The sequence below is a fragment of the Aegilops tauschii genome, chromosome 4 (genome assembly GCF_002575655.3).
Source record: "Aegilops tauschii subsp. strangulata cultivar AL8/78 chromosome 4, Aet v6.0, whole genome shotgun sequence".
Classification (NCBI taxonomy): domain Eukaryota; kingdom Viridiplantae; phylum Streptophyta; class Magnoliopsida; order Poales; family Poaceae; genus Aegilops; species Aegilops tauschii.
The window spans coordinates 361767835-361789451 of record NC_053038.3 but is presented as its reverse complement, the minus strand read 5'-3'; positions in this window follow the sequence as shown (position 1 = coordinate 361789451).

Here is a 21617-nt window from a genome sequence, read left to right as displayed (position 1 = left end):
AGAGGGGGGGGGTATTAGACTACTTGACCAAATAAAAATCTAGCCTTTTCCCAATTTTAAGTCTTGGCAGATTTTAGCAACTTATCACAAGTCAAGCAATCAACCTACACATGCAAATTAGAGTATATCAGCGGAATGTAAATCATTGCATATGAAGGTAAAGGGGAGGAGTTTGCAATCCCATCTCGGTGAGACCGAGATCCCTATCTGTGAGACCGAACTGTTAGGGTTTCTAGCTATGGCTATGTCAAATGAACTCTCGCTGGCGCCGGATAGATCAAATCGGTGGGGCCGAGTTTGACTTTTGGTTTGGGACATATGTGGATATGAGAAAGTGGTTGAGGGCTTTTGGAGCACATCACTAAGCATTTTGAGCAAGCAAGCCATTAAGCAACACCTCATACCCTTTTAATAGTATTGGCTTTTCCTATGGACTCAATGTGATCTTGGATCACTAAAATGAAAATGTAGAGTCTTGAGCTTGTTCCTATATGTGTCCTTCGCAGTTTGAGGGGTCCACATCTCTAGTCCATGCCATGCCAAACATTGAACTTTCTGAAATGATCATCTTGAAAGAGTATTCGTTTAGTGAGCTATATGTTGTTAAGAATTACCAAAACCACCCAGGGATTAGTTGCACTTTCAATCTCCCCCTTTTTGGTAACTGATGACAACATATAGATCAAAGCTTCGACAAATGATAATAAGATTGAAATATATCGTCACTTTGAGAAGTATGTGATAAGCAAGAGCTCCCCCTAAATTTGTGCATTATTTAAAATTTGGTTTTGAATGCAAATGCACAATCGATTAGGATCATGGGTTACTCTTCCATGTGACATACATCTTGGTGGAGCGCTCAAAATGATAGAATATGAAATATACACTCATCACCAAGGCAAAGTGAATGATCATACATGAGAGATAAATAATAGCATCATTCAAGCACAAGCATTAAGGTATGATATGATCAAACACATGATCATACAAGTATCTCACACACATAAGCATAGAGTATCATCCAAGCAACAAGCACACAAAAAGTATCAAACAAGTAGCAAAAGAGATAGCAAAAAGAAGCAAATCTCTCTCTCTCTCGAAGCCTATGATCTATACACTTTCTCCCCCTTTGGCAACAAATTACCAAAAAGCTTGAAAATGCATAGTGCTATGCGTCTCTCTAGGCTTGATCTTCGGGAGGTGGCGTTGAGAGGACTCCAAGGACGAATGCATCTGTTGAAGTAGTTGGAGCTGGAGGAGTTACAACCGGAGGGGAAACTGAAGCTGTGGCTGCAGGTGCTTACGTAGTAGCTCGTGTGTCTGTCATAGGCACTGCTGCAGATCTCTGTGCCCTAGGCACTCTCTGAAAGGCATCTATGGTAGCTTTCCCTTTCCTCTCTTCAGCTTCTTCCTGGAGCTGCTCAATAGCTGTCTGCCTTTCTGTCACCTTCAAGTCAAGATCATAGAACATTGTTTCAATGATCTTCTCCAGGATCTCTTGATTCTGAGCCAGGGTGGCCAATCCTTTCTCAATCCTCAAAGTTTCTTGAATAAGATATCCAAGTTGATCTTGCTTTGACTTGAGGAACACATGTGAAGCGTCTTCAACACTTGGCATCTTTGCTGCCTTCTCAGCTTTTGCTTTCTCCCTCTTCTCTTGAGCCTCTACAGATGTGGGATATTCATCATTCATGACAACTGTGTTGTCCTCAAAGTCAGGCCTCAAGGGAAGATGTTCCTTGTCCAAGAAGTATGTGCCTGTGCCCATCTTGGAGTTGATGAGCATCTGAATGTGTGGACCATACCCACATGATCTCTTTTGGTCTGCTACTGTCCTCTTGATTGTCTCAACAATCAAACTCATCACTTTAAACTTCTGGGGCACATCAAACAACTGCAGCAAATTTACGGAGTGGCCTCTGATCATCCTCTGATCTCCTGATTTGGGCAACAAGGTGTGCCTCAAGATGGTGTTAATAGTGGCCAGTCCAGACAACAGATAATACACAGAGCCCATCTTGTGAGTCTCTAAAGCTTTGTTAGGAATCTCCTTATACATGTTGGCCATGGAGTTGCGATCTTTCTTCTTCTTGGCATAGACATCTATGTCATCCTCAAGCTCCACAGGGGCATTTATCAGCTTGTCCCACTCAGCAACTGTTGATTGATACCTTGTACCTTCAGACATCCATACAATCCTTCCATTAGGATAGAAATGAGCTGTAGAGTAGAATTTCATAATGAGCTCATCATTCCACTTGGTGAGTTTCTGACCCACAAAAGTGTCTACTCCACATAGTCTGAAACTTTCATGCACTCCTGGGAAGTGGTCTTCATTGTTGTCGATATACTTCCAGTCTGCCCACTTCATGTCACATACTATGGGATTCTTATCCAATAGAATAGTCTTATAGAAGTCCTGTTGCTCCTTGGTGTGAAACCTATAATCCACAGCAGTCCTTCTCCTCATAGCATATGGATCTGATTCTCTCCATAATTTGAGTCCTGCATCTTTTCTGACTTCCATATTTTCTGCCACTGGATGATTGTCATCATGGTCAGGGATCTTGGGCTTGAGCTTCCTAAGCACTTGGGCTTCGGCATCTTCTTCTTCTTCTTCTTCTTCAATCTCAGGCACTGGGGCCTTGTTCTTCTCAGCAGCTGGTATGTTTCTTGTGCTCCTCTTTGGTGCAGTCTTGGGGGCTGGAGCAGAAACTTTGGGGGCAGTCTTGGGCTTAGAAGGGGCAGCCCTAGACTTGATGGCATCCCCCATCAGATTTTGAGCTTTAGGTGTTGGTGCAGCATCCTCTTCTTCCTCATCACACTGAACCATCATTGAGGGTTTTCCAATAACTCTGGCCATCGTCTTCTTGACCCTGTCCTCCCTCTTGTTTCCCTCACCAGCAGCCTCTCCACCAGTAGATTTGGAAGTTTCAAGAGTAGAGGCTCTGGCCTTTGACATGGGCACTCTCTTTGCAGGAGCCTTCTTGTTCAGACCAGGCTTTTTAGATGCAACTGTGCCAAATTCTTTCTTGACAACCTTTTTCTTGGAGCTAACCTCCTCCTCAGCAGCTACATAATATTCATCTTCAGACTCAGAGTTTCTCTTCCTCCTCTGCCTGGTAGCAGCCTTAGGCAGGTTGCTAGGAGTACTTCTGCTACCTTCATCATAACTGCCAGAGGGACTAGTGCCCTCACTCAGATTCACTTGCTCCTCAGACTTGTTCTGGCTATCACCTTGATGTGACATGTCTGACACTGCAAACTGGCAGCTGACCCTGTGAATAGTTATAGATGAGATAGAGTGGATGAGCATCACAAAGTGCAGAGATTTGCAAAACAGATGAGTCAAAAACTTAGTTTTAGTTTCCCACAGAAAGCATTTCGGAGCTACCGATTTGTAGAACTCGGTGACTGAGGGAGTCTTGGATTAAGGGGTCCTCGGGCATCCGACCTGTTGGACATGGGCCGGACTGATGGGCCGTGAAGATACAAGATAGAAGACTCTCTCCCGTGCCCGGATAGGACTCTCCTTGGCATGGATGGCAAGCTTGGCGTTCGGATATGAAGATTCCTTTCTCTGTAACTGACTTTGTACAACCCTAGTCCCCTCCAGTGTCTATATAAACCGGAGGGTTTAGTCTGTAGAGGCAATCATAATCATACAGGCTGGACTTCTAGGGTTTTAGCCATTATGATCTCATGGTAGATCAACTCTTGTAATACTCATATTCATCAAGATCAATCAAGCAGGAAGTAGGTTATTACCTCCATAGAGAGGGCCCGAACCTGGGTAAACATCGTGTCCCCTGTCTCCTGTTACCATCGACCTTAGACGCACAGTTCAGGACCCCCTACCTGAGATCCGTCGGTTTTGACACCGACATTGGTGCTTTCATTGAGAGTTCCACTGCATCGTCACCAGAAGGTTCGATGGATCCATCAACCATCTACAACAATGCTACCCTGGAGGAGGTTTTCCTCCCCGACCAGATCTCTGTCTTCGGCGGCTTCGCACTGCGGGCCAACTCGCTTGGCCATCTAGAGCAGATCGACAGCTACGCCCCAGGTCACCAGATTAGTTTCAGAAACCTGGACTATGTCGGTGATATCCAAGGAGACTTGATCTTCCAAGGGTTCGCGGCTCCAACCTGCGCCCTGGCTTTAGATCCGGAGTGCGTCGCCATGTCCGAAGACGGGATTCCTGATCCTGCTGAACTATCTACGGCCATTAAACCCAGTATGGGAGAACCGGAGGAAGTGGTGTCACTGGCAACCATCATGAAGCCGGACCCTTCTCCGTACACTGGCTCCGAACCCTCGGAGTCAGCATCGTGTGAGCCCGGCTAAGGAGTTTCCTTCCCGCCATGCTCCACGGGTTTCCTTCCCCCTGGTCAAACCTCATCTTTAAGCGAGGCTCTGGACTTGATGCGATCCCTCATCATTACAGAGGAGCAATGTCTGAACTACGCCCAGCCTGGACTAGGGGCTGAGAGCGGGGAATTTTACGTCCCACCCACCACCCACTTCATAGCCACTGTCGAAGACTTAACTGACATGCTCGACTAGGGCTCCGAAGACATCGACGGTATGGACGACGATGCCGGAGAGGAGCAGGCCGAAAACCCGCCGTTTACTAGATGCTGGATGGCCACCTCTTCGTATGACGTGTACATGGTGGATACACCGAAAGAAGATAACGGTGACGATAAAGAATATCCACTCAAGGATAAACCTCCCGAGACACAGCCAAAGCGCCGACATCAGCGGCACCGCTCTAAATCACGCCGCAGAAAAGACAACAATACTGGCACCAGAGACAACAACGGCGGCACCGCTCTAAATCACTCCGGACGATGCCGAAGACAAAGAAGACCCCGTCGAGCCAACCTTCGAACAAGACGATCGGGAAGACGGGCAAGTTAGCCCTGACGAACAGGCTGAAAACGAAGACTCGGAGGACAGCAATTATGTTCCTCTCTCCGAGGATGAGTGAGCCGTGCCAACAAAGATTTTATCATGCCTGAGGAACCTCTCGAGCAGGAGCGCTTTAAGCGCTGGCTAATTGCCACTGCAAGGAGCCTGAAAAAGAAGCAGCAGCAGCTTCAAGCTGATCAAGATCTGCTCAATGATAGGTGGACTAATGTCCTGGCAGCCGAGGAGTACGGCCTCGAGCGCCCAACCAAAAGTTACCCGAAGCGCAAATTGCTACCTCAATTCGATGACGAGGCGCTGGAGCCCGTACCATCAGCGCGTAATGCGGCTGACCGACCACCACATGGCCGGGACAAAGCGGCAACTCAAGCCGAACACCAGCCCGTACTACCTCACCGTAAAGGCAGAGATAAAACAGCTCGGGGATATACATATGACCTGCGGCAGGACCTGGACAGTAGAGCAGGACAGACCAGATCGATCTATGGATCACGGGGGCGTGCCCCGACACGCGACGACGGCTATCTAGCCGGACGTGACAAGCATAATCACGCCCGGGCCGAAAGCCACAGACAGACTCCATCCGAGCTACGTCGCGACGTGGCCCGATATAGAGGCGCCGTACACCCCCTCTGCTTTACTGATGAAGTAATGGAGCATGAATTCCCAGAAGGGTTTAAACCCGTGAACATCGAATCATATGAGGGGACAACAGACCCTGCGGTATGGATCAAAGATTTCCTTCTCCATATTCGTATGGCCCGCGGTGATGATCTTCACGCCATCAAATACCTCCCACTAAAACTCAAGGGACCAACTCGGCACTGGTTGAACAGCCTGCCCGAAAACTCCATTGGCAGCTGGGAGGACGTGGAAGACGCCTTCCGCGATAACTTCCAAGGTACATACGTCCGACCTCCGGATGCCGATGACCTAAGTCAAATAGTCCAACAGCCCGGAGAGTCAGCCAGGAAATTCTGGACTAGGTTCTTAACTAAAAAGAACCAGACCGTCGACTGCCCGGATGCCGAAGCCCTAGCGGCCTTTAAACACAGCATCCGCGACGAATGGCTCGCCCGACACCTCGGCCAGGAAAAGCCGAAGTCCATGGCAGCCTTTACGGCACTCATGACCCGCTTTTGCGCGGGCGAAGACAGCTGGCTAGCCCGTAGCAATAACAATGTAAGCGCACCTGGCAGCCAGAAATAGCAACGGCAAGCCCCGACGCAACAGACACAAGCGTTGAAGCAATGATAAAAATACCAATGACACGACGGTCAACGCCGGATTCAGTGGCTCCAAGTCCAGCCAGCGGAAGAAGCCATTCAAAAGGAACAACATGGGCTCATCCAGCTTGGACCGCATACTCGATCGTCCATGCGAGATACACGACACCCCCGATAAACCAGCCAATCACACCAACAGAAGCTGTTGGGTTTTTAAATAGGCCGGCAAGTTAAATGCCGAGAACAAGGAGAAGGGGTCGCAAAGCAAGGATGAGGACGAGGAGCCCCGCCCATTGAACACAGGGGGACAGAAGAAGTTTCCCCCTCAGGTCAAAACGGTGAACATGATATATGCTACACATATCCCCAAGAGGGAGCGCAAGCGCGCGCTCAGGGACGTCTACGCGATAGAGCCAGTCGCCCCAAAATTGAATCCATGGTCGTCATGCCCGATCACCTTCGATTGCAGGGACCATCCGACCAGTATCTGTCATGGTGGTTCAGCCGCACTGGTCATCGACCTAATAATTGATGGATTCCACCTCACGCGAGTCCTCATGGATGGTGGCAGCAGCCTCAACATGCTCTATCAGGATAAGTGCGCAAAATGGGCATCGATCCATCAAGGATCAAGCCCACAAAAACTACCCTTAAAGGAGTTATACCAGGTATAGAGGCCCGCTGCACGGGCTTAATCACATTGGAGGTCGTCTTCGGATCCCCGGACAACTTCCGAAGCAAAGAGTTGATCTTCGATATCGTCCCCTTCCGCAATGGCTATCATGCACTGCTCGGACAAACGGCATTCGCTCGATTCAATGCGGTACTGCACTATGCTTATCTCAAGCTCAAGATGCCCGGACCACGTGGCGTCATAATAGTCAATGGAAACATGGAGCGCTCCCTCCGTACTGAGGAGCACACCGCGGCCCTGGCAGCGGAAGTACAGAGCGGCCTTTTAAGGCAGAATTTTAATTCAGTGGCCAAGCTCCCGGACACTGTCAAACGAGTCCGGACTACTCCACAGTAGGACAATCCGGCTCATCAGGAGTTAGACTAGCAGTTCGACCTCCGTCTCAGTCCCGACCAAGTGGCGGCATACGTAACACACGTACATAACTATGCACTAAAAATACAATGGGTAGAGACGGAGGCATAACCAGACTGTGGTCCACAATATGGCTCGACCTTCCCCGGACACACATACTTTCACTTTTCTTTTATTAGGTCTCTTTTCCACAGGTCCCTCGCGGCGTCCTGCTCACCGGTCCTTTCGAAGGACGGATACACCAAGGCGGCAAGTAGCACATATGCGTGGGGGGAATTTCTAGATGTTTTTCTTGACGATCATTCTACCTATTTTCAGGACCCACACGCAAAGCTCCCCCCTTGATCTTGGCATGTCAAATAGTCCGGTTGCTTATCGCACTATTTTTACAAATACGCGTTGATGTATTAATCAAATTATAATGAAAATAGTTTGCGGCCCAACTTATGTGGCATTAGCTTACTACTTCATTTTTTTCGCTATTCTTATCGATTCTACCCGTACACCTTGGTACGCTTTAAATTGGCCAGGGGCTTCATTGCACTCCATACTATGGCAACAAAGTCCGAACACTTCTTAGTACAGTTCGGCACCCCGAATTTTAGCATTATATGCATTGGCTCCGAATCATGTCTTTGGTCAATAGTTGGGTTGCCCGGCTCCTGTGCTTACTACCTTACGTTCCGCTCTATCGGCTAGGGTAGTAAAGGGAGAACTACTGCGATTGTGTTTCTGGTTTACCCGAGCAAACACCTCAGTAGAGAAAGCCAAAAACTGCCTATCATGATGTGGCGAGAGCTGGTCAGCTATTCGGAGGTCCAAAATCTTTTGCGGTTTTTTCCGCCTTACGCGACGGATCGGCCTTCATCCGATCAGGTGTTTACAACACCCTAGTCCAGATTAAATACTAGCTAGGGGATGCGCCTACATTTCTATTATCAAACTCCTATGGCTCAGTGAGGGTGATAAAGCCACATAGTCAGATTGCATGGTTCGTTGCGCTAAACACTTCCTTCAAGGACCAAACTCTTGGATCAAGATTGTTTAGATTCCATCCCCGAACACCCCCGTACTACCTACGTAGGGGCTGAACCCGACGACTGGCCAACTCTCAGATTTAACAAAAGGGCCGCACAGGACGCAAAATAACAAGCATTATATTACATATCAGCTTTGTTTCACCATACAGGACAGAATAACATGAATATATTCATTCAAAAATAATGTCCTTAGCACATTGTTCCGCTACAATGCGGGATCCCTCCAGGACATCATCAAAATACCGCTCGGGTGTGCGGTGCTCTTTGCCAGTGGGCGGTCCCTCGGTCGTGAGCTTGACGGCGTTCATCTTCGCCCACTGCACTTTGACACGGGCGAAGGCCATCCGCGCACCCTCGATGCAGACTGATCGCTTGATGATGTCAAGCCAGGGGCAGGCATTGACCAGCCGCTTCACGAGCCCGAAGTAGCTGTTGGGAATGGCTTTAGTAGGCCACAGCCGGATTATCAAATCCTTCATGGCTAGTTCGGCCACCCTATGCAGTTCGACCAGCTGCTTTAGCTGATCACTAAAGGGCACCGGATGTTCTGGCGCAAGGTATTGCGACCAGAACAGATTCTCCGTCGAGCTCCCCTCTTCGGCTCGGAAGAACTCCACAGCGTCGGCAACACTGCGCGGTAAATCCGCAAACACTGCTGGAGAACTCCAATTCGGGTTAGTAAGAGATACCTCCTCCTCACATACTTGCTCTGCATAATGAAGGCCTTGCTCGCCGCGATTTTTGTGGCCTCTTCGATTTCCTGGAGGGCGCCCTGGGCTTCAACCCGGGCATCATGTGCGCTTTGGTGAGCCTTGGCGAGTTCTGTCCCTTGATACGCAACATTGCGCTCCAAGGACTCACATTTCTTCGCGGCGTCCTGGAGCTCCTGCTGGACCTCACTAACTCTGGCCTCATGTTTTTCACGAGCGGCTTGCTCCTTTGCCGCTTTCTTTTGGGCCTCAGCCAGCGCCTTCTTGAGGGTCTCCACCTCGGTCGCTGCTCCTACAAAATACCACGGCACTATGGTCAACACAAATCATTCATCCTTTCTGAATCCACACAAGGTCATTGCATACCTTGAGTGTCCTCCAGCTGTTTTTTCACGCGGCCGAGCTCTTCCTCGGTCCGCTCCGAACTCTGCTTCAGTCCAAAGACTTTGGCAGAATGGGAGGTCGCAGCCAGCAACGACGCCTGCTTATCCATAGAGACACATATGGTTAGTCTCCTGCGAAAATTACTTGATCCTCTGTATGGCTTTTCTTTCCGAACACCGAACAGAGTCTCAGGGGCTATTGACTATACCATGACATTCTTTTTGCATAATTATGTCGCATACCTCAAAGCCTGTTAGAAGGCTGGTGCAGGCTTCGGTCAGTCCGCTTTTAGCGGACCGAACCCTCTCAACCACCGTACCCATAAGGATACGGTGTTCCTCAACAATGGAGGCGCCTTGCAGCACTTCTAGCAGATTATCCGGTGCCTCTGGATGGACAGAGGTCACCGGCGGAATAGGCGAACCTCCTTCTTTCGAAGGAAGCTGCTCGCCTGATTCCGGAGCCGTATAGGTCTCCGGAATCGTATTCGGCTGGGGGCCGAATTGGATATGGCCCCCATCGCCAGTCTCTATGGGGATTTGCTCCCCCATGTGTCCGGCGGCCGAGGTTTCGCCCTCTAGCGCCACCCTGATGGCCTCCTGTGTCTCTCCCTGGCCTGGGGTCCTTCGGGACAACACCTCGGTGTCATCCATGGCCTTGGGAGTAGAGGCCGCTGGAAGGGACCCGCTGTCCATCACCTTCGGATCCAGCGAATTCCCCGAAGATGAGGATCGCTGAGGGCGGAACGAGCCGGACTGCGAGTGCATGATTCAACATGTTAAAACCATGAAGTAAAGAGGCTGGATATATGAGTAAGTCTTTGAGTACTTACGATTTGGCCAGGGACTTATCCCTGGGGCGCCACTCCGAGCTGCTATCGATATCCCACGCGGAGTTATCCGCGAGGGAGACCCTCCCCTTCTTGGGCACCTCTGCCTCCATATGCGTGGAGGCCACCCTTTTCTTCCTTCCCCCCTCAGGGGGAGAGTTGCTCTCTTCCTCCTCCTCCTCCTCGGCGGCGGATGAGTGAGTTTCGGCATCTTCGGATGTCGCGTCAGAAGTACCCTTACGACGGAGGCCACTCCTGGTCTCCTTGGCCTTTTTCTTGGCCTTCTTCTCCGGCGCCTGATAGGGCGCCGGAACCAGCATCTTCGTTAGAAGCGGGATGGCTGGCTCCTTGGGCAGCGGAGCCGGACATTGAATCCGCTGCGCCTTCTTTGTACAGCCCTGAGAGAACCAATAGGGAGGCTTAGGCATCTTCCACGAGTAGGCAAGTAAAGGATATACCTTGAAATACGAAAAACTTACCGGACTGGCGGGATGGGCCAGGTCGTGACCACGGTCCTCGGTCATATTCGGCCACATCTCGTTGGACTTGAAAAGCACCTTCCAGATGTCTTCGTGCATATTGCCAAAGAACTGCAACAAGGTCTGGTGCTTGGCCGGATCGAACTCCCACAAATGGCAGGTCCGGCTTTGGCACGGAAGGATCCAGCGAACAAGCATCACCTGGATCACATTGACAAGCTTGATGTTCTTGTCTACCATGCTCCGATTGCGTGTCTGGAGCGCCGTCAGCTCATCCGACGAAGACCAGTCCAGGCCCTTCTCTAGCCAGGAGGTGAGCCGCATCGGGGCTCCGGACTGGAATTCAGGAGCAACGACCTAGGCATCGCGAGGCTCTATGACGTAGAACCACTGCTGTTTCCACCCTTTGACGGTCTCCATGAAGGTACCTTTGGGCCATGTGACGTTGGGCATCTTGCTCACCATGGCGCCTCCGCACTCTGCGTGTTGATGTAAGTGCATCTAGTGCCCCTTAGTGATTTTGGTGTATTGAAGACTTATAGGTTAAGGGAGTAATGCGTTTGTGAGTGTACACAGGTCTATAAGTCTATGAGGAGTTTGGTATTTATAGAGAAAGTCGACCCCTAAAAATGAAATTCTTGGACTGAAGACTTTCTGAAGACTTTGAAAGTGAAGAAATTGGTGTGACCTTGAAGACTTGGTATTCATTTGAGGAACATGAAGTGTGAAGACTATTGTTTTCGTAGTTTCATTTTCTCTTTCTTGAGTCATAGGAAACACCGTACTATTAAAGGGGGTCAAGGAAATACTAAGGAAAAATTTCCATGTGATGCTCAACTCAAAATCCTACACCTACCAATCCCTTCGAGTGAAGCCATTGGAAATCTCATACAGTTCAATCATATTCTTCAGTGACAGAGACGAAGTTCTTCTGGTCTCTGAGGAATTTGTTCTGACTGAGGAGTTAGGAATTCGCCAGTGCGGATTGCCTACACAGTGAGGAACATGATAGCCCTGAGGAATTTGAGCCTCAAATTTCTGACCGTTGCTGTGCTATGCGCCAGCTGTCCCAAAATATCTACCCACCTAACGGTCATATCATTGAAGGGCATTTATGTCTTATCATGTCGGGCTGCTCCCTAGGCTATAAATAGCCGCCCCCTACAACCACTAGTTGGTCGGCTGCTCCGATAGAAACTGTCACTTGTCATTTGAGAGCATCCCATCCTCCGAGGACATTGAGCGAAAATCATCAAGTGAGGAAAAACACAAACCCAAACACCTACAAACCCAAAGTGATTGAGCATCACTGAAGAGATTGATCCTGCGTGGATCCGACGCTTGTTACCTTTGAAGACTGTGCTTCTTCCAGACGGTTAGGTGTCATGGTCTAGAGCATCCAAGAGGAAATTGTGGATCGCCGAGTGACCGAGTTTGTGAAGGTTCGGAAGTCACCAGAAGACTTACCACGAGTGATTGGGCGAGGTCTGTGTGAACTTAGCTCAAGGGGAATACGGTGAGGACTAAGTGTCCTGGACTGCATGTTCAGGACTGGGTGTTCGGGACTGTGTGTCCTCAGGTTTAAATACCTAGCCGCCCTAACCAGACGTACAACTGAGACAGCAATTGGAACTGGTCTACCAAATCATTGTCTTCACCAAGCCAACTGGTTCTATTTCCTCAACTCTTTCATTTCCTCATAACTGTGTTGTGCACTTGTTCATATCTGTGTTTGAAGACTTTGACTGAAGACTTTCTCAATTTCCTCAGTTCAATTTCTTTGGTCTGTTTGTCTTCATCCTGTGTTATCCTGTGTTTACGCTTTCTGTACTCTGTGCTTGTCTTCATTTCATCATGATGACCATGCTTGTGTTCTGCTATGCATACTTTTGAGTACTTATTCCGCTGCAAGTAGTTCTTCGCTAAGGAATTTCCTCACTGGAAAATTCCTCAGTGAAGAATTCATAAAAAACGCCTATTCACCCCCCTCTAGTCGATATAACGCACTTTCAATTGGTATCAGAGCAAGGTACTCCCTTGTTCTGTGTGATTTTGGTTTAACCGCCTGGAGTTTTAGTTATGTTGACCGCAGGTATGATCAAGGTCTCAGCTGGGTGTCCTACCTTCGATGGGACGGACTACCCCTACTAGAAGAATAAGATGCGAATGCATCTTGAGGCAATTGATAACGATCTATGGTATGTTGTGGAAAATGGTGTTCCCTCTGTCTCACCCTCACTGAACGCCACCGATGTGAAGAGATTCAAGCAACTCGATTCTCAAGCGAAGAATATCATATGTGGCCATCTGAGCAAAGGACAGTATGGAAGAGTGAGTGCTTTGGAAATTGCTAAGCTTATCTGGGATAGGCTGTCCAAAGTGAATGAAGGAGTCTCAACTCAGCGTGACTCTCGAGTTGATGTTCTTCGTAATCTCTTCAACCGCTTCAAAAGACTCGACAATGAACATGTTCAACAAACCTTCGATCGCCTCACTGACATCTCAAATGAGCTTCAAGCGCTTGGTGCCACTGACATCACCGACCATGAGGTGGTGAAGAAATTGTTGAGATTGCTTGATTCCTCATTTGATACTCTGGCATTGATGATACAAGAACGTGCTGATTACAAGTCACTTGATCCCGCCGATATCCTCGAAAGGTTAAATACTCATGAGTTCTAGCTTGCTGAAAAGAGAGACCTCTATGGTTCGAGCTATGGCAGATCACGTGCACTGAAGGCCAAGGCAGTTTCTGAGTCTGAAGATGAAGACTCTGGCAGCAGCCTTGGTGATCCTGAAGAATTGAGCCAGGAACTAGCACTGCTCGTGAAGAAATTTCAAAAGTTCTCAAGACGTGGTCGCTTTGGAAGATCCTCAAGGAGCAATGATTCCTCATCCAGTGACTACAAGAAGAGGCTTTGTCGCAAATGCAAGAAACCTGGACACTACATTCAAGATTGTCCTCTGTGGGAAAAGGAATCAAAGAAGAAGAAATACAAGGATTACAGTTCTGATGATGCGAAGAAAAAGAAGAAATCCTCAAAATCTTCATCATCAAAATCCTCAAATTCTTCATCTCACAAGAAGAGCAGCTCCAAGAAGGCTCGAGCACTCATTGGCAAGAAAATGGACTCTGAAGCTGAATCTGAGGAACATGAGGAAGAGGAGGCATCTGAGGAGTCCGAGTCTGGAGTAGCGAGTCTAGCTCTCGCTACTGCATTCGTCAGCAAGTCTATCTTCAACTCTGAAGAAAATGGCTTCACCAACAAGGCTGATGAAGGCAATGATGACTACACTCCCACCTATTGCTTCATGGCAAAGGGTGCCAAGGTACTCAAATATACCTCCTCTGAATCTAGTGAGAATGAATCTGATGAAAACCTCAAGCCCAGCTACTCTAAACTTGCTAAGATTGCTGTGAAACAACAAAGGGCTTTTGAAAAGGTTCAAAACATGCTAGACAAAAGTGATGATATGTTGGGTGAAGAAATGGATCGCACTAAAACCTTGATTGAAAATCTTCAGAGAATTCAGACTAGGTTTGACAACCTTCAAGGTCATCATAACACTCTCTTATCTGACCATGAGAAGCTTTCTTATGAATTTCTTCAAAGAAAGCAAGATCTTGAGAAGCTAAGAGTGAGTTATGAAGATCTTCAGAAGGAGCGCAATTTATTACTTGCTCAACAAATCAGTGCTGCTCAGGAAGAATTTGTTCCTCCATGTTTGAAATGCATTGAACGTGAATCTGCTAATTCTTCACCTGAATGTTCAAATGTTTCTAATGCTACAAATTCTTCAACTGTCTCTGCTATCACTAATTCCTCATCTGAGGACATTGCTAGTATCCCTGACGATGCAGTGCTGAAGGAATTGTACATGACAGGCATGTACAAAAGCCTCAAAGGGCATCAGACTCTTTGTGATGTGCTTAAAAAGCATATCCTCAACAGGAACCCTAGGAAAGAGGGTATTGCCTTTGAGAGGAAACTCAATGCTGATGGTACATATTGGAAGCCTGAGCAGTACCCCAAAACCTCATGGGTTGCTGCAAAGGGACCTCCAGTTGAACCATCTAATTTATCTGGCTTTACTTGTGAATCTTCTCATTCTTCTGATGAGTCATTTGACTCCAACTATAAACTATTTAAAAATCAGAATGGTGAAGTATTCGCTAGATATGTTGCACTAACTGCAGGAACGGTTCTCCTATGAAGAAAATATGGGTTCCCAAAAGGTGCCTTGAAAGTCTGCAGGTGAATGTCCTCATGACACCACCTGTGAAGAATAGGAACCCCAGATCAAATTCTTCATACCAAATTCTTCATATGGATCCAAGTCCTCATACGGATCGAATTCCTCACGTGGATCATATTCCTCAAAAGGATCAAAGTCCTCATATGAACATCATCGTGCTAACAACTCTGTTTTGTAGGGAAGAGCTAAGGGCTATGAATATGAGCATTATTCTTCTAATCATTATGTTCATAAGTCCTCGAAGAATTTCTCTGCTTATTCATATGCTTACCCTAACTCCTCTTATGTGAAACGAAATGGATTGGCTTCTATGCCACCTTTCTCGTCTGGAGCTCGCAAAGTGATGAACTCTTTGCCACCCCTTCAGATCTGGGTGGTGAAGAAAAAGAACTAATCTCTTCTGCAGGGTCAGGTCTCCAGACGTGCTTGAACGTTTGAATAATTTGTTGGAGACCTGAAGAGTGCCTGAAAGGACGCAGGCTAATCATGAAGAAATGAACTCTCATTTCTCACGTCCTCATACTGCTTTATCTATTCTATTACTTGATGAAATTGATCTGATGAATTGTGATGTCATATTCTTCACTGATGAAGTATATGAAGTTCGTAAGCCGCACCAATTCATCTGCAGGATGATCAACCCAAAGCCACTGAGTGGGTCCTCGATAGTGGATGTACAAATCACATGACTGGTGACAAGAATCTATTGATGGATGCTCCCTTATCACCATCGCATCTGAAGCATATCATCTTCGCTGACAAAGGCAAAAGTCAGGTATTGGGTCTAGGTAAGGTTGCGATCACAAAGGATCGACACATGGACAAAGTCATGCTTGTCGAGTCCTTAGGATACAACCTCATGCCTGTCTCAATGCTTTGTGATCTTGATATGGTTGTTGTCTTTGGCAAGTATCGTTGTGTTGTGGTTATGGAAGCTGACAATTCCAAAGTCTTCGAAGGCTTTAGGAGAGGAGACTTGTATATTGTTGATTTCTCTACAGGACCGCAACCAGCTGTGTGCTTACTTGCAAAAGCTTCAGAAGGCTGGCTCTGGCATCGACGACTTGGTCATGCAGGCATGAGGAATTTGCACACCCTTGCGAAGAAGAAGCATGTCATTGGCATTGAGAATGTCAAATTACTCAAGGATCACCTATGCGGAGCCTGTGAAGCTGGGAAGATGACAAAGGCTAAGCATCCAGCGAAGACTATCATGACTACTACTCGACCATTTGAATTGCTTCACATGGATCTTTTCGGTCCTAATCATTACTCAGCAGTCACAAACGATGCATCTCTCTATGGCTTTGTTATTGTTGATGATTACTCTCGTTACACATGGGTACACATTGTTACTTACAAACATGAAGTGCAGGAAGTCTTCAAACGATTTTCCTCGAGGGCTTCAACCAACTTTGGTGTGAAGATCAAGCACATCAGAAGTGACAATGGAACTGAGTTCAAGAACTCTGGTCTTGATGACTATCTTGACGAACTTGGTATTACTCATGAGTTATCTGCTCCTTATACTCCTCAGCAGAATGGCGTCGTGGAGCGCAAGAACAGGACTCTTGTTGAGATGGCCCGCACTATGCTTGATGAGTACAAGACGCCTCGTCACTTCTGGATTGAGGCAATTTATACTGCGTGCCACATCATCAACAGGGTATATCTTCACAAATTCTTCAAGAAGACTGCCTATGTACTCCTCACTAACAAGAAACCCAATGTGAGTTATTTCAAAGTCTTCAGTGCTAAATGTTGGATTAGAGATCCTCATCACAACTCAAAATTTGCACCGAAAGCACATGAAGGTTTTATGCTTGGTTACGGAAAGGACTCGCACACCTACAGAGTCTTCAACAACGTTCTTCACAAGGTTGTTGAAACTGTAGATGTGCGGTTCGATGAAACTAATGGCTCGCAAAGAGAGCACCTACCCTCTGTGATAGATGAACCAGCACCTGAGGAAACTATCAAGTTCAGGGCTACTGAGGATGTCATTCCTACCGAAGAATCTGCTGAAGAATTCATTCCAGAACATGAAGAACGTCGAGCTAATGCACCTGAAGAAAATACTGAAGAAAATGGTGCTGAAGAAAATGCTGATCAAATTCCTCGACGACAACCAGCTCATCCTCGCGTTGCACAAGAAGTGCAAGTTGAAAAGATCATCGATGACATTGAAGCACCAGGTCCTCTCACATGCTCAAAAGCTTCACATTTATCCAACTTTTGTGGGCACTATGCTTTTGTCTCTATCACAGAGCCCACTAAGGTAAATGAAGCATTTCTGGAGCCTGAGTGGATTCAGGCCATGCATGAAGAATTACATCAGTTCGAGCTCAACAACGTCTGGGAATTGGTCAAACGTCCAGATCCTCGCAAGCACAATATCATTGGCACAAAGTGGATCTACCGCAACAAGCAAGATGAAAATGGCCTTGTGGTGAGGAATAAGGCACGGCTCGTAGCTCAAGGCTACACATAGGTTGAAGGAATTGATTTCGATGAAACTTATGCACCTGTTGCTAGACTTGAGGCTATTCGCATATTACTTGCTTATGCTAACCATCATGACATCATCTTATATCAAATGGATGTGAAAAGTGCATTCCTCAATGGTAAGCTTGAGGAAGAAGTATATGTTGCTCAACCCCCAGGTTTTGAAGATCCAAAGCATCCTGACAAAGTCTTCAGACTCAATAAAGCCCTCTATGGCCTCAAGCAGGCCCCTCGGGCATGGTATGATACTTTGAAGGAATTCCTCATGAAGAAAGGCTTCAAACCCGGTTCACTCGACCCTACTCTTTTCACTAAATCTTATGATGGTGAATTGTTTGTGTGCCAAATATATGTTGATGATATTATCTTTGGCTGTACTGACCAACGTTATAGTGATGAATTTGCCTATATGGTGAGTGAAGAATATCAAATGTCTATGATGGGAGAATTGAAATTCTTCTTAGGTCTTCAAATTCGTCAACAGCGCAATGGCATATTCATATCTCAGGAGAAATACCTCAAGGATGTACTGAGGAAATTCGGCATGCAAGATTGCAAAGGCGTCAAAATTCCGATGCCCACAAATGGCCATCTGTGCACTGATGAAAATGGTATTGACTTTGGTCAAAAGGTATACCGCTCCATGATTGGTTCTATATTGTATTTATGTGCATCTAGGCCAGATATTATGCTTAGTGTTTGCATGTGTGCCCGATTTCAAGCTACACCGAAGGAATCACACCATAAGGCTGTGAAGCATATTCTTGATATCTAGCTCACACACCAACACTTGGATTATGGTACCCCAAGGGCTCGGCTTTTAATCTCATTGGATATTCTGAATCTGACTATGCTGGTGATCGTGTGGACCGCAAGTCAACATCTGGTACATGTCATTTCCTCGAACGATCTTTGGTCTGTTGGTCCTCGAAGAAACAGAACTGCGTATCAGTGTCTACTGCTGAAGCTGAGTACATTGCTGCTGGTTCTTGCTGTGCCCAATTGCTATGGATGAAGCAAACTCTCAAGGACTACGGCGTCAATGTGAAGAATGTGCCTCTCTTCTGTGACAATGAGAGTGCCATCAATATTGCTCACAACCCAGTTCAGCACTCGAAGACAAAGCACATTCAGATTCGTCATCATTTTCTTCGTGATCATGTGTTGAAGGGCGACATTTCTATTGAGCATGTGAAGACTGAAGAACAGCTAGCCGATATCTTCACAAATCCCTTGGATGAGAAGATATTTAGCAAGTTGCGGTGTGAACTAAATATCTTAGAATCTTCGAATGTTCTTTGAAAAGGACACTCATCCTAACACTTATGCAAAATTGATGACTTAGATGTGCAACACATGAAGAAACGTTTTTCTTCAATCAATGAAGAATAACACTCTAAGTGTGAAGAAATTAACGAAGAATTTGATTCTCAGAGCCCTACGACAATTGTACGCGGTGTCTGAAATCATCATTCTTATACGGTGGGGCACGCCACCACCAAAGTTGAAAATCTTCAATTTGAGTTTTTCCTTAGTTTTTGAAATTACTCAGTTGTTCATTTTCTTCAACTTTGCATTGTCTTCACTGTTTCCGTCGTTTTTCTTCATTGGCTATATATATATATATGTGTGTGTGTGAGTTTATGTCCTCTACAGCATTCACTTATGGCTAATTCTTCAAGTCGCTTTTTCCTGCTAAGTGAATGTGATCGGACCCTTCCCCTCTATGCTATACTCAACCCAATCTATTCACAAATTCTTCATGTGTGTTCTATTTGAAACTCGTTCAAAATCTTCACTATGTCCTTATCAGCTGAAGAATTTGCGAACGAAACTTTAAAACTTATCTTATGCAAATTTTCGGCTTTGCCGCTCAAACCGTTCCACATCCCACGATAATACTTATCTATTCACCCACGATCTCACACGATCGCCACCTCTCAGTACGTGGGTGACACATGTCAAGTGAATGAGAAGGGTCAGGGGCACGTTCGTCCAAAATCTTCGGGCGAACAGTTTTTCACCGTGGCTATAAATACACCCTCTCCCCTTCCTCACGTCCTTTACTCCGCTCGACCTCTCTCTAGCTCGAGCTTCTCAAAACCCTAGCGCCGCCGCTACTTCATCGTCGCCAGTGAGGAAGAGCTTCACTGCCTCGACCTCATCGCTGACGTACTCGCGCCGGCTGCGGATTTCTTCCCTCCGCCACCGCCGTAGCCGTCTTCCTCCGCCGAGTTAGGGCGTGGAAGATCTGCACAGACGAACTTCTAATCTCTACCTCACAGTTCGTCGTGTTCTTCATCCAGGGTAATTAAAAGTTACTTTTACTGCCCTCTTTGATTCAAATGATTTCTACAAAATCTTCAAGGGTGTTTATTCTTCAAATTATCACACACTAAACACCTCACATGTCATCTGTTGTTGATTCATTTCTCTAAGCTTTAATTTTTCTTCAAGATTCCTCAATTGTGTGGATCTTCGATCTATACAACTCTGGAACCTAAGACAAAGAACGCTTAGTGAAATTCTTCAAGACTCATCTGGTCAAATTCCTCAAACTTGTTCTTTTTTGAAAAACCTTTTGAGAACGCATATGACCTCTCCAAATTCCTCACAACTATACTCTATTCACAGGTACTCATGTCCGCTGCTGAATCTCTAGGTTCTCATCAACTTAACTCATTTGCAGCGTTCCTCGAAGAAAAGTTGCATACTTCTTCAGAGAATTCAATTGTTCAAATTCCTCATCTGATGAAAATGGCTGATGGAAAGAAGCCACAGAAAGGAGGAAAGAGGCCTGAGGTCAACACTGCATTTGAAATCCCTGAGGACATCTATGCTGGGTACTGCACACCCCCTGAGGAAGATAAAAATCAGCGTAAGGTGCGCATTCAGAAGATAGAGAGGTGATGGGCAAGAGAGTGGAGGGAGTACAGGTATGTGACTCCCAAGTACATGAAGAAATTCGCACTCAATCCTCCATGCCCAAGACCTCCGTTGGCACCTGGCCAAGAAGCTGATCCCACCAGCCTCAAGCGTGGTGAGGATTATCCTGGTGAATGGGCCAAGCGCCAGGCCAAGTTGGCCAAACAGGCACAAGAAGCAGTGAGGAAATTCAATGAAGACTCTGCTGCTGCTGCTGCTGCCGCTGAGGCCTCTGTCAAGCCGAAGAAATCCATGGCAAAGAAGCCTGCGCACAAGTCAAGTGCTTCTTCTTCAATGCCCTCATGGCCGAGTTCCTCAGCTATGCCCTCACGGCCAGAATCCTCAAAGCCCTCACGGCCAATTCCTCACGCTGCTCCTGCTCCTCCAAAGTCCTCAGCTCCTCCTCCAAAGTCCTCAGCTGCTCCGACAAAATCCTCAGCACCTGTGCATCTTGCCACGTGCCAAAGGACTACAGGCATCTCTATTGCCTCAGGAGCTTCTGCTAGTTCCTCAGCTGGACCAAATTCTTCAACGGGACCCTCTCTGCTGAAGACAAAGACCACTGCTGGACGAGGTTCTAGCCCAAGTCCTCACAAGAAGTAGGTTGCCTTCCAAGTGCCGTCTGATGAAGACGAAGCTGATGATGAGGAACTTGCCGAAATCATCAGAGATAGGCAAGTCAGGGCCGCTAGAGCCAAGGGCACAAATGTGCCACTCCTTTTGGATCCAAAGCTGATCCTCGACTACATTGACCTCTGGCACAAGGACCCAAACACTCCTATGCCTGATTTCAAGTTGACTCCTGGCCAAAGTCATATGCTGACTGCTTTCATCCAAGAAGAAAAATGGAAATATGAGAAGGCCAGGCAGATCAAGAAAGCGCAGTACAGGAAGGAGAAATTCCTGAAGAACAACGTTGTCTCTATGACAACTGATGATCTTGTGAAGATCCAGTCTGAAATCAAAGTCCTCAGCGATGATTTCAATGCTTACTATGCTGATTGGCAAGGAGCCAAGGTCAGGTTTGTTAAACTGACTGAGAAGTTCACCTCCAATGTTGCAGCCCCATCGCAACAAGAAATTCCTCAGACTGAAGCATCTGCTCAGCCAACTGAAGAACATGCCAGCACCGCTGATGAAGTTCAGGCTGCTGAAGAAAATGTGAGTTCCAGGGCTGAGGACTGCATTCCAGCCGCTGATGAAATTGCCAGGGCATCCACTAGTGGTGCGCCTGAAGAAAATGAAGGAGTCAGGGCAACTGCATCAGTTGTGCCTGAAG